The 16,393-nt window shown below is 41.7% G+C and overlaps 1 protein-coding gene across 1 annotated transcript in view; it reads right to left on the reverse strand.

The window, feature by feature from the left end:
• The window catches only part of BGN (biglycan), a 55,409-nt gene extending 51,052 nt beyond the window's left edge, over positions 1-4,357 (reverse strand). The window contains exon 1 of the mRNA XM_015815114.1: positions 4,098-4,357. The gene's annotated coding sequence lies outside the window, so the exon portion shown is untranslated. The remainder of the gene's footprint in view (positions 1-4,097) is intronic.
• Between the last annotated feature and the right edge of the window lie 12,036 nt (positions 4,358-16,393).

Here is a 16,393-nt window from a genome sequence, read left to right on the forward strand (position 1 = left end):
CACTGGTTCCAGTGTCACCTCCCTCATTCGTAGTCATTGCACCACAGCAATATTTTCCTTATTCCTTTGTTAGCTTTATAACCCACTTTCCTACCAGGTCAGGAGATCAAGGCAACCTGCATAGCACTCCTGCCTCTCAGATTTACTCCCACAAAAACAATCCTGTAAACCTGTAAGGATATTTTGCCAGATTGCAGGGATGTGTTAAAGAGGTCCAAACAAAACACAACGCCATAGAGATATTGTATGCCTAAAAATCCCCTAGAAGAGTGGGAAAGAACATAGGACTGAGATATTATGTATACGCCTGACAAATTGGTTTCTCCCCTTTGATGTAAGGAGACAGGAAAGATGGGGACAGAATCCAAGTTTCAGGATCATTCAGGACTATGGCTGCCAGCTCAGAGTAGTGGATTCTGGAATCCATTCAGGTCTCCTGATTCCAGGCATGACAATGTGGCCTTTGGTACAATAATGGGAGAAGGGAAAGGATGGCGCCTGGAAAAAACAAGTACAGGATTGTCTATGGAGATTCTCAGTCATCCAGGTCATAGTTATCCCAAAGATGCTTTTTCACGAGGCAACTGGACTTTCTTGTTTTTCTTTGAAGATGTTTCGCTTCTCATCCAAGAAGCTTCTTCAGCTCTGACTGGATGGTGGGGAATGGAAGGATTTATACTCCTTGCAGACAGCTGTTCATTTGCATTCTTTTAGAGAGTTGTTGAGGTTTACCTGGAGGTTTATCTCTGTGTCAGGGTCACTTGAGTAGTGCAAATGGGTGTGGAGCCTTTTTGGAACTGTTGAAAGGACTGGAGATAGATGATGTGGTATCCCTCCCTCTCCGTTGAGAGAGGGCTGTTCTATTTTGACATAGATGAAAGAGGGGTCAAAGAGGCCATCTATGTCAAAATTGAACAACCCTCTCTCAACAGAGGGGGAGGGATCCAACATCATCTATCTCCAGTCTACAACACAGTCCTTTCAACACTTCTAAGAAGGGTCTACACCCATTTGCACTACTCAGGTGACTCTGAAGACACAGATAAGCCTCCAGGTAGCTTTAAGACTCGCTAAAAGAATGCAAATGAACAGCTGTCTCCAAGGAGTATAAATCTTTCCATTCCCCATCATCCAGTCAGAGCTGAAGAAACTTCTTGGATGAGAAACAAAATGTCTTCTAAGAAAAACAAGAAAGTCCAGTTGCCTCGTGAAAAAGCATCTTTGGGATAAGTACAGAATTGACTGACCAACACAGCTCTGGAACAATCAAATTAAAAATACGAAGTGGGGGGGAGGGGGAATGCCACGTGCTGTGGGTCAGAGGAGCCCGTGTGGCTTTGACATCTGTGGTTGTGTGGAGCCAGCTTGAGGATTCTAATGGCAGGCAGTGGGTCATGCCTGCCAGCTCAGCAAGCAGCGGGCTGCCAAGGAAATTGCACAGCCAAGAAAGGCAGAATTGGCACAAGGATGCAGACTTGGCAAGCAGGCATATAGTTTTTTTCCCAGGCAGCCTTTCTTCCACAAGCCCGGCTAGATCTGCTCTCCCAAAGATGGAGGCAGCAGCGAGGAGCTGTGTGCTTCCCGCATCTGTTGGCCTAAGCACGTCTGTCACTCCCCTCCTCCCTTCTCTGGGAAAGCCACCCACTTTTCCGTATCTCCCATTTTAGCTGGATGCCTCTCCTGTGTTAACCTTGGATAGCTCAGCCTGTCTTAATTTTCTCCCTCTTGTTCTCTCTTTCTAACATCTATAACCATCTTCTCCGCCTCCCTTTTGCTTGATCCGCTAAAAGGATTGAGGAGGCTTTGCTTAAATTGGCAGGCATTGTGGGTTTCCTATCCCCCTGGGGCCTCCTTGTATAATTGCTTCCAAGGGTGGGAATAGGAAGCTCTTGGAGACATTGCTGGCTTTGCAGTCCTGGTTTGCAAACATTTATGCTGGCTATGAATGAAAAAAAACTCTTCCAGTCTGCTCTGCTCATGTTTCGACTCACACTGGACAAATCCAAGACAGCTGAGTGCAGTCATTCTTGGATTTAAGATATTTTTTTTTTTAAAAAAAGTGCAATGCTAAATTGAGAAATTACAGAGGTGAATACAGGGCTTCTCTGTATCCCCTGAGCAAGAGATGAGGGTCTCAATGTTAGCCCCTTGGCAAGATAGGCAGCAAATAAATTGAACAATAAATATCCGTCTCTATATTTTCCAACTACGGTACCAGAAAGATCTGGTGCTGATTGACTAGGAAAGACAAAATCCAGAAGAGTGCCAAATCAAAGAACAGCAATAACACAGAAAGATGGACAAATAAAAGTGCTCTTTTATAGTTTTCAAACCCATGTTTCATTTAAGGAAGCTGTTCCCGCAAGATGGAGCGGGAGGCCAAATGACTCCACAAGGGGCTTAGATGGGGAAGGCAGTGACTCGGAAGCTAGTTAAAATTGCCATGACCAGAGGCAGTACATCTCTGAATATGAGAGGTGGAAGGAAAAAACATCAGGGAAAGGCAGTTTCTGCCCTTCTGGCGAGTTTTGCAGAGTCCTCTAGCTGCTCCTGGGATATTGGAGAGAGATTCTGATCATATCTGGACCAAAAGGCGCTCCTCTGGTGGGGATCTTGCATAGCTGCAAGTGGTGCTAGAGGGCGCTAGAGTCAATGAGCAGGTCTAAGCACCTAGGTCCTAGGCTCTCTTTTCATGGGAACTCAGAAAGACCCTTTGGAGCTGCATTTCCCCCCAAATTCACCCTTTGTTTTAATTTTAACTTACTACTTTGCAGAGGTTGAGAACGGGAGATTGCATCTACCCCTGAGATGGAAAAACACCACAAGCGAAAGGAATAAAAGAGAGCTAAATCCCATGAAAAGCCCTGCTTTAGAAAAAAACTGGTACTTTCAGTTCACTTCTCTCTTTGGACACAAGGAGTTCCAACTTTCTTTGGGCATGGCCACCTTTGATATATTAGTTAGATAAATACAAACATAGTTTCAGCTACAGTTCCATACTTCAGCTTGGTTGATTGTGGGAATTGTTGAGGATCACCCCAGCCAGTTCATACATTTACACCGTTGCAGAAAATCTATACCTAGAAATGATAAAACCCATTCTCAGGGATCTCTGCTCCCACAAATGTCGGGATCTAAGACAAAAACATAGATGGACACGCACAATGTCCATCCCACAATATGTGGCATTTCTCCTCACTTGCTCAAGGCTGAACTCCCCACTGAATTAGACCTTGTGGCTTCAGAGTCATCCTGTCTCCTACTCAGACACACACAAGTGCAGACCAAACACCGTGTTTGAGATGACAGTCCCAAATTTCTTTCTTAGTAGGGTTTGAGCCATCCTTCAAAAAAAATTGGGGACGCACCATAAGGGAGCCTGAATAATGTGTGGCTAGTTGTTGAGATCAGCGTAGGAGAGGTTCCTTGTGTTACACACCTATCGTAGTTCCTTTCCAGCTACAGTGCAGGGGGTTCCCTAAAAGCTCTTCCAGGGAGCAAGAATGAAACAATCAAATAAATCTTACAAGGTTAGGCAGCTGCCAAATAGATGAAACGAAACCTGAGAGTAAGGGAGCTTAAGAGCAAGCTGTTAACAGTAGGATTCTCATCAGTTTACAGGGAGGGGGGGAGCAAAATGTAGGGAATGGCGACTGGAGAGAACAATTCCACCACTTATGTACACACAAAATGTATGCAGCTGGAGAAAGGGTGGGTGAGAAGTAGACATGCAGGACTCTTACTATTTATTCCTGAGAGCGTAAGAGGAATGATCTCTAATAGTTAGAGCAGGAGGGGAGACAGTGATGGGACAGTAAATGGAACAGAATGGATTTTTTAAAAAATTTTTTAGGAAGGAGGAAGTTCTAACGGGTTAGAGTAACAGAACACTGCAGCTTAAGTTGAGGGTGAGAGCAAGGGATCTAAAAATCCAAATTCCCAGTTTCTGCTGGTTCCATGGCTGAAATTCCTGTGTGGTCCACTGCATTTAATCCATTTGCCCCAAAGACTCTCCAAGAGAGAGAACAAAAAAAAAACCCCAAACTTTGGGAAATGAGTTGAGAGAGGAAAAATGAAAAGGAAAAAAGAAAATGTACCTTCAGATCAGAGTTTGGTCCTCGCAATCACACCTGAAGTAGATCTTTCTTCTCTACCCGAGCGCCTTCTCCTTGGCCGCCTTGTTAAAGTCCGTCTTTTTTCTGTTCCTCCGCTTGTTTTTTGTATGTTCTTTTTTTCTCCCCCTTTGCCAGCAGACTGAAGCTGAGTGTGTCAAGCCCTTCGCAGGACTGAAGGAGGCTGTACTGTACTAGAGGGGATTGAAAGGGGTTGACTTCCTTGTAGGCAAGCTGGTTTCAATGAGGTACAGAGCTCACACACACGCGCACGCACACACACACACACACACACACAAATGACTTCAGGGGCTGAACCATCATGTGGTTTCCATCAACCACCTGCCAAAAATGGGAAAAAAATTAAAAGAGAGAGAAAAAACCGCTCAACCTCAAGGATGGAAGTTTTCAGCCACTTCTCCACTCCAAAATGACAGACTTTTTTTTTTTTTGCCTGTTCGTTTCAAAGTGGTCACAAGAGTTAGTGGGTTGGGAGGACAGCAAGGAGACAAAACTGCCCCCAAAAGAAGTTGGGTGGGGGAAGGGGACAACACAACAAAAAAAAACTCTCTGACTTGGTGGCGCCAGAAAGGATGGCTTTTGTGTTGGTTTAAGGCCATGCAAAATATTTATCTTCCCTGACTGGGAGAGCCTGGCTTGTGATAAACATAGAAGAAAGGAAGCCATCTTGTTGGTAAAGAAATGGTTCTGTACTTTGAAGAAACAATAAGTGGAAGAAGATAAATGATAAAGAGGGAGAGAGGAAGTCCTGGGATATGAAAGGATGAGAAATCAGAAATATAGTATAGGGGGAGGGGGAGAGAGAGGGCTCGTTCATTATACAGCATGCTTTATACAGAATAAAGATGGAGAGGTTTATGGTGAGGTATAGTAATTCACTGGAGTGCAGCTTCTAGCAGCCTAGAGTAACTAATGGCTGTTGGACATGGATGAGAGGAATAGTAATTAACAATATCCAGAGGGCCCTTTTTTCCCCTCTCCCTGGGAGGCCGACAGAAACATAAGAACTCTGTTGGATTATGCATCCGTTTATCTAACTTTCTCCAATCTGGCACATTTTATTTATTATGATGGACTACAAATTCCAAAATCTATAGTTAAATCCTCTGAGCATTATGGGAGTTGGGAGGGTGCCAGCTCAGAAAAAGGATTTATTGTTGCCCTTTCTAATCCTAACAATAGGCAGTCTTTTTTTTAGAAACAAAGCAGGGGATGGAAATAGATTGCCACACCTGGATGCACAAGGTTGTTGTGGAAATCAGCCATTTTACAGTTTCCCTTTCAAGAGGTAGGAAGTGGTTGTGTGAAAGGATCATTGCAAGTGGTTAGATCATGAATCGGATGTTTTTTCCATTTTCCTGCTCCATCCTTGGCCTAAGGATTTGTTGTGCACTTGTATATATTCTGGTTGGTTTCAGTGAGACTTACTAGCAACAATTCCTATGGGTGAGCGAAATGGCAAAATTCACCAGTGTATAGCCTCCCAGCTCACACAGTGATTATGGGAGGTGTACACAGTAACAATAAACACACACACAAAACTCTTAAAACAACCAATTGAAATTAAAACAAAATAAAAACAAGATAAAAACAAATAAAAACAAGGTGGAAGGAAAACATATAGAGAGTATATTCCATTAATCCATATAACCAGTGCTTTTTTTCTAAAAAAAAAAAAAAAAAGGTGCCAGAACTCACACACCTCATACAACCCACCTTGCCTAACCTACAAGGTTCCATCTAAAAAAGATGCCGGAACTCCGTTCTGGGTGTTCTATGAGAAAAAAAGCCCTGCATATAACCATCTAACAAACTCCACTTTACTGTGGGATTCCTAAGCTAGCTGACAAAGCCATGTTTTAAGGGCCTCCCTGAAGGCCAACAGGTTTGGGCTCAACCTTATTTTGTGGGGAATGATTATTATTTATTGTTATTAAATTTATTTGCTGTGCAACTTGTGGTTCGAGGTGACTCTGAGTAGGGGCTCTGAGTGGAATGATGTTCCAAAGGGCAGGGGCTACAACAGAAAAGGCTTTCTTCCTAGGTTCCACACTACAACATTCTCTAGCCAACCAGTGACCCACAACATGCCTTTCCTACCAAACCTGATGTATGTACTGTGTGGGAAAAAAACCCAGTATGACTGGGTTTACATATTACATTGAGCAATGGCTTGTTTATCCATGCTTTCTTGGATAAACCATCATTGGCTGGCTTCATAGAATGCCTTAAGTTATAAACCATCTTTTGTGTACCACAATGTCTCAGTTCACCCAACATACTTGATCAGAACTAAGCAAACCAATATTTATTGGCATGTACATCTTTCTGTCTACAGGCAGCATTAGCCCTGAAAGAATATTATAATAAAGATTTTGTCCTTTAAAGATCAATCAGAACAGCTGGTTGGCTAGATTTTTGCAAAGATAAATTGATAACATTGCATAACAAAGGGTTGCAGATGCCAAAATCCTTCCTGCCAAACACAGTCACTTAATTTATTATCATTCTTCTTCTTGTGAGCAAGCCACCTCAGCATCAAAATAGCTGGCACTGACTGGGAACATACAGGCCCACATTTGCACATACATGCATACCAATCATGAACCTCTGATTGAGGTTTCCCAGAACTGGGCTGCAAAAATCCCATGACCAAAAGGGGGCACCAGAAGAATACACAAAACTCTTAATTTCTGCTGCCATCTAATGGTTGTCCTCAATGTTGTAGCCCAGATCTGATAACCTTATTTAAATGTGTCCCCAACTACTGGAGCATATCCACCAGTGTATATAACTTGCTTTGACAGTAAATCGAAACAATTTTCCCCATAAGCTGGGTCTGTAAATGATCTGGATCTGAAAGCACACTGGGGGGAAGCAAAAGTAGGAATTGGGGCACCTCAAAAGGACGTGCACAGTTGTTGGGAAATGTCTATCAAAATTGTGAACTGGACATAGCGATCCCAAGGAAGAAATTTGTTTACAATGCTTGATCCTAACATTTGGAATATAAAATGTTTGCACTGTATAGTATAAGCCTCAAAACCTAATCTCTGATTAGATCATCCTTCTTTAACCTTATGTCATTCAGGTATGTTTGACATCAGCTTCTAAGTAGACTGACGATTAAAGTTAATGAGGTTGTCTGCAATTAGTGAAGTTGAGTGGGCCCTCAAAACTTCTGACACAAGATTTGTTCTATGTTACAAACTCTAATTTCCAGATGTTGTCTTTTTTGAGTATAGATAACAAGGTAAGGTGCTAACTGTAGTGAAAGAACCATCCATAATACAATATATGGTTACAATGTTGTTGTTGTTAGTTGCAAAGTCGTGTCTGACCCATCGCAACCCCATGGACAACGTTCCTCCAGGCCTTCCTGTCCTCTACCATCTTCTGGAGTCCATTTAAGCTCACGCCTACTGCTTCAGTGACTCCATCCAGCCACCTCATTCTCTGTCATCCCCTTCTATTGTATTGTATTATGGTTACAATACATAATAAATTTTCAGGTTGGAATATTGTATGATTATCTTTATGCCTGACTCAGACTGTACTCTCCTTTCCTATTTTTATCTGGATGGGTAAGGGCCAGACTCTCCCTAAAAAGGTTTTCTTAGATATTCCTACCTTGGTCCTGTAGTTTCTGTGCCTTGACAATGTAGTTCTTCTGGAGATAGTTCACCTGCAGTGAACTTGAGAAAAGGATACATTTGCTTGTTAAACTTGAAGAGTTTAAGCAAGTCTTTAGACCCAGCAACTTTTTCCTGCTCACTGCTCAACCTTACAACCTGCAACCATTGCAGTCTCAACTTAAAACCATTTATTTAGCAACCATTCAGAGTTACAAGGGCACTGAAAAAAGTGACTTATGACCAGTCCTCACACTTATGACCATTGCAGGATCCTCATGGTCATGTGATCAAACTTTGGGCACTTGGCAACTGGTATGTATTTAAGACAGTTGTGCAGCATCCTGGGGTCATGCGAATTGCCTTTTGCGACCGTCCCGGCTGGCTTCCGACAAGCAAAGTCAACGGAGGCAGCCAGATTCACTTAAAAACCACACAATTCACTTAACAACTGCAGTGATTTGCTTTACAACCATGATGAAAATTCTGGTCCCAATTGGAGTTGTGAGTCAAGCACTAGCTCTACTGTGGCTACTATACTGTAATAACAAAACACATTCCATTGGCATGATTAAGGAAGTCCAATACTTTTCATCAAGTGCTGTCAAAATCTGAGACTCGTGGTGGGGGAGGAGTGTCTAATAATTGTGGGGGGAGGAGGAAACTTAGTAGCCAGAGTTTGTGAAAAGATATGAGAAGGATTCAGATGTGTTGGCTAGGGGTATTTTAAACCAGAGGTCCCCAACATTTTATACGTGGAGAGAGGTTTTTCCGTGGACCGGAGGGGGCGTGGTTTTGTGTGCTGCCTGCATCCCACAGATGGGGCTTTGCTTGTTTGTGCGGACCGGTTGCTGGCATGCCATGGCCCGATACTAGTCCACAGACCAAGGGTTGGGGACCCCTGTTTTAAACCATAAGTTCCCTAAAGCTTTTCACTGTTAGCATGTCCCTTTTCTCTCTTTTTAAATTAAAGCTGGGTCTCCACTCAAATGCACATTTCCTGGTTCTTGCTCATATGTGTTTCTCTTGCCCATGCAGGAGCTGGTCCCAGCTGGGTCATGACAGCAACTGCAGGAATGTACCCTGGGTGGGACATTAATGTAGGCAGACACATTTTTGATGCATCTCTGAAGAGCCTTTTGCTGGAGTCCCTTGAGAATCTTAAATCCTGTACAGAGTAACTTAGAATTTCCCCTCCTTCATACTCTGTTTGTCACAAAATTCCCTTGATAAATCCATGGCAAGTTTTCAGTAGATCACTAACAGCATTTGGGTTCTGTAAGGGAGCCAAATGTGGCAATGGCAACCCTTTTATGGCTGTATTACAAAATCTCCCTTTTTCTCAGATGTTGTGTTCGAGCAAGAATCTCTCAGCTGATTCAAATTGTCATTATCTTTGAAAGTCTTAGCAACTCTAAAGAAGCCTTTGAGTTGTGTTGGGACGCTATGTCTGCTGTTGCTGAGCATAGTGGCTAGAGACTAGGAAATCGGTTTGAGATTTCTTGTTGGGCAGCCACCCTAAGTAGCCTTCACATGTGGTTTTGCTCCAAGTTGATCTCAGCAATAGCACAACATTCTTTGCATTCCAGGAGTGCATAGCCATTCCCTCCTCCACCCCTACCCCTTTTCCTTTTTAGTAATTAACTTCAGTAGATTCCTTTGGGTTTATTTATCTATTTTATTTAATCCACAGATATCTGTTGTATTCTAGCAGACTAACACAGACTTTCTACAGGAAAGAGGAGCCCAGATGCAACAGAGGGAGAAGGAGCTAATTCTATGAAACCAAGCCTGAAAAACCTCATCTAGTACATAACAGAATTGGAAGGGGCCTCGGGAGGTCTTCTAGTCCAACCACCTGCTCAGGCTGGATACCCTATACCATTTCAGGCAAATGGTTGTCCAATCAGTTCTTAAAAACCTCCAGTGTTGGAGCACTTACAACTTCTGGAGGCAAGCAATTCCACTGATTAATTGTTCTAACTTTCTCCTTTGTTCTAGGTTGGTTCGCTCCTTGTTTGGTTTCCATCTATTGCTTCTTGTACTGCCTTCAGGTGCTCTGGAGAATAGATTGACCCCCCCTCTTTGTGGCAACCCGTTAGATATATTCAACACATCACTGCTAGAAGCTCTAGTAGCCGTACTAGTAATAATAATAGTACCAATAGTAATAGGCATCTTGGATGCAATCCCAAAACCACTTGAACACCATCACTATTGACAAAATCACCATCAGTCAATAGCAAGCTTACATCTCACAATAATACCTTTAACACCAGCAAACAACATCTGTCTATCCACATCCTTGGGAAAAACTCCATTGGTGGATAAAAATGCCAAATCCAGTTTAAACATCTGGCAACCAGCCATAATAAATAAATTTGTATAAACCAACAGTGGGGGTCCACGTGGATATAGACATCTTGGGTACCATATCAGAAAACCTTGGACAGCACATTGATAAAAAAAATTCCATCTGTAAATTACTTGGAAACTACTTGAAATTGCACAGATACCATGTCAAACCATTATAATATCCTATGTTCAGGGGCATAATGTGATGTGAAAGTCAATACCAGCTAAAACAAATGGCAGCTGTGAATTCATGTTGCACTGTACAGTATATATTTATTAATAGCAATAGCACTTAGACTTATATACCGCTTCGCAGTGCATTACAGCTCTCTCTAAGTAGTTTACAGAGTCAGCATATTGGCCCCAACAATCTGGATCCTCATTTTACTGACCTTGGCAGGATGGAAGGCTGAGTCAACCTTGAGCTGGTCAAGATCAAACTGCTAGCAGTGTGCAGAGTTAGCCTGCAATATTGCATTCTAACCACTGCGCCACCAGGATCAGACCACTGCAGTTTTCTCCAATATTGTACCTGCAGATGTGTGGGCAATATTCTGGGAATGTTGTATGGTGTAATCCCAACATACCTGGAAAGCACCATTCAATGGAAAATGTAGCACTAATCTTTATCAACCACATTTCCACTTTCCGATCCCTCACAAAATAGTTTAAGGATAACCTAGGAATGTCTTCATTTCTGCTGGTCTTGAAATGGAGAGAATAAGCAAAGAAATCAATGAGCGAATCATTGCTAACTCTCCAACTGACCAACAAGAGAATGCAAAACCTGTTAACCAATCAGTATCCTGCCTCCCTCTTGAACCTCTCCCAGTCCTAGAATAAGAAATAACCTCTCAGTCCCACTCTGTATAAAGGGGAATAAAATTCAATGGCTAGGAGTCCGTCCCTCAGTACATGTGAGTGGGCTGCAAAAAGAAAAGTGAAGTGAAAGTATAGCATACTAATAATCCTGAAACTAAGTGCTTTCCCCAATCATTCTAATCAGGGCTGCGTGTTACAATTAGACTTGGGGAGTGGCTACGGAAACCTTAACTAATGTAAAAGAAAGAAGGTGGAGGATGCTGAAGCATTATAGAATATATGAAAGTAAGTCATTTCTCCACTAGCAATGTACAGGTAGTCCTCAAGTTACTACCTCAATTGCGCCCAAAATTTCCACTGTTAACCAAGACAGTTGTTAAGTGAGTTTTGCCCCATTTTACAACCTTTCTTGTTACAGTTGCTAAGTGAATCACTGCCATTGTAAAGTTAGTAACACAGTTGTTAAGTGACTCTGGCTTCCCCACTGACTTTGCTTGTCAGAAAGTTGCAAAAGATGATCACATTGCAACCGTCATAAATACATGCCAGTTGCCAAGCATCCAAATTGTCTCACCTAATCGTGGGGATGCTGCAATGGTCGTAAGTGAGAAAAACGGTCATAAATCATTTTTCAGTGCTGTTGTAACTTTGGTCACTAAATGAAGAGTTGCAAGTTGAGAACTATCTATATAACATCTTCTAGAGCAGGGGTGTCGAACTGCTGGCCAGCGGGCCGGTTTCATCATACTGAAGCTGCGCCCCACCCCATTGCCGGCAATGCAAAAAGAGTTGCGATACGTCGCGACACGTCACGTGATGTAGCGAGTTTGACACCCGTGTTCTAGAGTCATCCGGTCATTTTTGTACCAAAGTAATATTAATGAGAATTACCTTTAAATTCCTTCAACAACGGCTAAGTTATGAAGTCACAGATAGAGAAAGAGTATATTTGCTAATTTTTTAGCCAGTTCATTTTCATTGTCAGTATATCTGAAATGCAGAGTAAAAACAGAGTTTACAGAGAACACTGGGGAACATCCTTGAGTGAAACCGAACCTGATCTTAATACAGTTTGCACAGTCTTTGCTCACTAAACTCCTGAATTTAGAGCAAGGGTGAGGTCATACATCCCCAGAAGTGCTGGAATGGTTTGGAAATGCCTAAGCCTTCTTTTGTAACAAAGGTTCTGAACTTAATCAGTAAACTGAACATAGAACTAAATTAAAACGAATCATTGGACTATCCCATAGTTATCTCACCATGATTATGTTGCTCTCCCTAACGATTAATTTTCTTTAAAAGTCCCATTTTCAATTTGTGGATTAAACTCCATTCTGAATTTTTGCACAAATAAGAATGGGGTTGGGAATTGTAGCCAACTTCAACACACTACCTTCCCATCCCCATGGGTCTATTAAGAAAGTCATTCAACTTGACTCAGGCTTCCTATGAATAATTCATTGTGAAATGCAAATGGTTATCAAGTCCCCATCAATACTTTTTCCCAGTAAGCAGCTACATGTATATGGTGATTGGAATATTGAGACAGCTTTTTCATTTGACTCACCAAACCACAGTGCTTGAATCACAGATGATTTTAAATACGTCGATGGAACTAAAGTGAGGATTAACTTTCAAAATATCTGTGTGTCATTTTCAAGTGTAAGAGTTAGGGGTCAGAAAAAAGTTGAAAAAACCTGTGATCTTCCAAATTCTGTTATGCCCTGCCATTTGTTATGTTGACTAAAATCTCTGGGAGCTATGGTTCACCATATTTGGTGAACCATAAATACTCCAATACTAATTATCAAATACTACGTATTATTCACTAGAGAAGGATATAACAACCCACTGCCAAGAAAGAGGAATAGCATTTAGATTTACATATCGCTCCATAATGCTTTACAGCAGTGGTCCCCAACCTTTGCGGCTTGGCGGTCCAGCTGGGGGGGAGAGGGGAACCAGGCCGCGAGAGCTGTGGGCTGGTGCATGGATCTGTGTGCGTGCACTGTTCCACTCACACAAGAGAGAAGAGAAGCCTTTGGGGCGCGGTTTCATGCTCCTTCAGGCTTCTCTGCGCCAACTTTTGCAAAGGGATGTAAGGCTTGAAGCAGAGCAAGATCACTCCCCTGAAGCCATTTGTCTATTTGCAAAAGCTTTTGGCGTGGAGAAGATAAGCAGCCTTTGGGGGCCTGGTCTCATGCTCCTTCAGATTCACTGAGGCTGCCCGATGCACCAAAAGTGGATCAGATGTCCTGCACAGACAGCTTCAGTGAGTCAGCAAAGCTGAGCAGGGTGGACTCATCCTACTCAGCCTCTGCTCTCACCACTCCATTTTTGGAGCATCTCGAGCAGGCGGCTTGGTGGCCCAGGATCACATGAGCAGTGGGCTGGTGCTCACATACCGCTTCATAGTTCCTTACAGCACTCTCTGAGCAATTTACAGTGTCAGTATAATGCCCCCAACAATCTGGGTTCTCACTTTACCGACCTCAGAAGGATGGAAGTCAACCTTGAGCCAGTGAGAATCAAACTCCTGGCAGTTGGCAGAATTAGTTTGCAATACTGCATTCTAACCACTGCGCCACCAGGGCTCTGAATGAAATAAACATTCCCAAATCAGGACATAAGTTAGAGATGACAACTGGGACTTCTTGATATCAAAGAGAGGTGGATCAGGGAAGAGTCAAATTTATATACTGGGTTTCACTACTGATTTTGATGGTTTCCAATGAAAAGTAAATCCAGCAGATTCAAATGCTGAAAGAAAAAAATCTCCAGGAAAGATAAAGCAAGATACTGAAGGCACAATCACAAAGAATTCCTACTAGAAGGAAAAATGGGAGACATCAAAACAGACCAGTGTGAATATGCAGGTGGATTTCCAAAATGCTGAAAGAAGAAGATCAAGCAGAGGTAATGTAACGAGAAGTGGATAGTTAAAGAAGAATACAAGACAATCCCTAGGAATTGTAGGGATTGTATCAGGCTAAAGCTCATAATAAGTTGAGGCTTGTGAACAATACCAAGAATATCAACAAAGGCTTTGGGCGGCGGGGTGTGTGGTGTAGGACAGAAACAGAAGAAAAAGCCAAGAAATTATAAATTCTGTTCTTGGGAGAAACAGATAAATTAGTCACGAATGATGGTGAGAAAGGTTTTAATTCATATTTTATGTCTGTCTTCTCTGAGAAAGAAACAATGTCCTAGCTTTCAGGACTAATAGCAGTGACCATAATGCAAAGCCTGGAATGTATGGCACTCCCTTGCATACAACCTAAAGTATGGATTCGGTTTGTCATAATAAAAAAGAATCAACTAAAGAACAGGCACAAAACCATCAATAACATCTTCAAAGGAATAAAATTCACTAAGGAAAAAGAAAAGAACGCACCGCCCTTCTTGGATATCCTCATTAGCAGAGACAGTGATGGCAAATTTGAAACACAAGTCTATCATAAAACTACCCACACCAACCAAGAACTCTACTACCAAAGTAACAACTCAACCTTCCATAAGGGAAGCTGTGTAAGATTACTATTTAGACAAGTACAAACATACTGCAGCATCCTTCAACATCAGAAAAAGGAAAAAGATCATCTATACAATATCTTCCAACAAATTGGATATCCATGCAACTTTATAAAAAAAATGCCTGACCGCTCAATATAGCACAAACAACACAAGCTATGAAAATGATAACACTGGCAAACATAAAAAACATCCCAGAAACCATCAACAGACTATTACAACCACATAGCATCACCATAGCACACAAACCAATTAAAGTCTTTCAAAACATCCTAAGTAAACTAAAAGACTCCGCAGCCCCAGAAGAAAAAAACAGGAGTCATGTACAACATGCAGTGTAAGGACTGCCTCAGTCATTATGTGTAACAAACAGGCAGAAGAGTAGCACAACACACCCATGAACACCAACTAGCAATCAGAAGACATGATAAATATTCCTTAATTTCACAACACATGGACAGACTTAACCATAGTTACAGCTGGGAAACTGCAAGCATCCTAGATCAAGCCAAGTCCAAAAAATTAGAAGATTCCCTGAAGCCAGGCACTCAGACAAACTGGCCATTAACCGGCACATAGAGATAATATCTACATACCATTTAAAAGAGACAATCAAAAAGCCAACAAGGAAACAAAAAGATGAAAACACCTCCTCACCAGCACTCAATACAATGCCTAGATTAACACCAAAATTAACATTAGACCACGAATCAAGAAGCAAACAATACCCCAGTCAAGGAACCACCACTCACAAACAAGCTAACAGTAAACAACAGCCCAATCAACAAAACCACCAAGGCCACTTTCACCGACACTGACAGGGTAAACCACTAGCTTATAAAATGAGAGCAAACCCCACTCCCTACCACCGGTAAGACTGATGATGTTACCTAGTTTGGTAATGAAATATCTGCAAGAAAGCAACCAAGCTCAGAGTGGACCAAGGACCCCACAATGTCCTAGTTTGCTTTTGCTCTATCACTAGTAGCAGAGTGGTGAAGCTCAGACTAGACAAAGAGAGGGTAAAAGAATAGAAAGCTGATTCAAATGAATACAAGTATCACCGGCCAGAAGAATTACATCCTAGGAGACCAAAGGAACCAAGTGATCACAGAACCACTAATTATCATATTTGAGATCACCTGCAAAATTGGTACGGTGTGATGGAATATAGTGTGGCGTTGGATCTCCATGAGGGAGGCAGTGCATTCCAGATAAGTAAGAGACAACTTAGCCCAGATATCATGTGTGAGAGAAAGAGGGTGAAGACAGTCTCTCCCTAATATTTTTCAGAGTATATTTTAGAATCTAAAATTTAGATGTAGTAGTAGTCTTCATTCTGGCAAGATTTTGTCTATAGGTATGAAACAATAAAGACTCAGCTTGAAAAAAATGTGACATATCATTCTTGGTTTGGGGTCTGAAATATAGCTATCCAGCTTCTCAAAAGCTAGAGAAAGTTTGAAGTTCTGTGTTTACAGCTGGTATGTGGAATATAAGAAGCATGAACCAAGACAAATTTGGGATTGTTAGAGCAGAAATATCAAGACTCAGTATTGACATTCTAGGAACCAGTGAATTGAAATGAACTTGATTTGATCACTTCACATCATAGGAGCATTAGGTCTTTTACCATACATGAAAAAGAAATGAAGCAGTTACCATTACTGAGATACAACTAAAAAAATATCACAATATGATTATCTCAGTTTGAATTCAAGACAAGCCAATCAATATTATTATTATTCACCTTGAGATGATATTGCTACTATTTGATGAGTAAAGGCAACGTCTATTTTTGCTTTAATGTTTATACTAAAGCTTTCGACTGTGTAGAATAAAACAAATTGTGGATAGCCCTTAAAACATAGATATCCAGCCACTTAATTTACTGAAGAATTTGTATGATCATCAAGAAAC

This window comes from Protobothrops mucrosquamatus, unplaced genomic scaffold, assembly GCF_001527695.2.
Source record: "Protobothrops mucrosquamatus isolate PMUCROS unplaced genomic scaffold, P.Mucros_1.0 scaffold315, whole genome shotgun sequence".
Classification (NCBI taxonomy): domain Eukaryota; kingdom Metazoa; phylum Chordata; class Lepidosauria; order Squamata; family Viperidae; genus Protobothrops; species Protobothrops mucrosquamatus.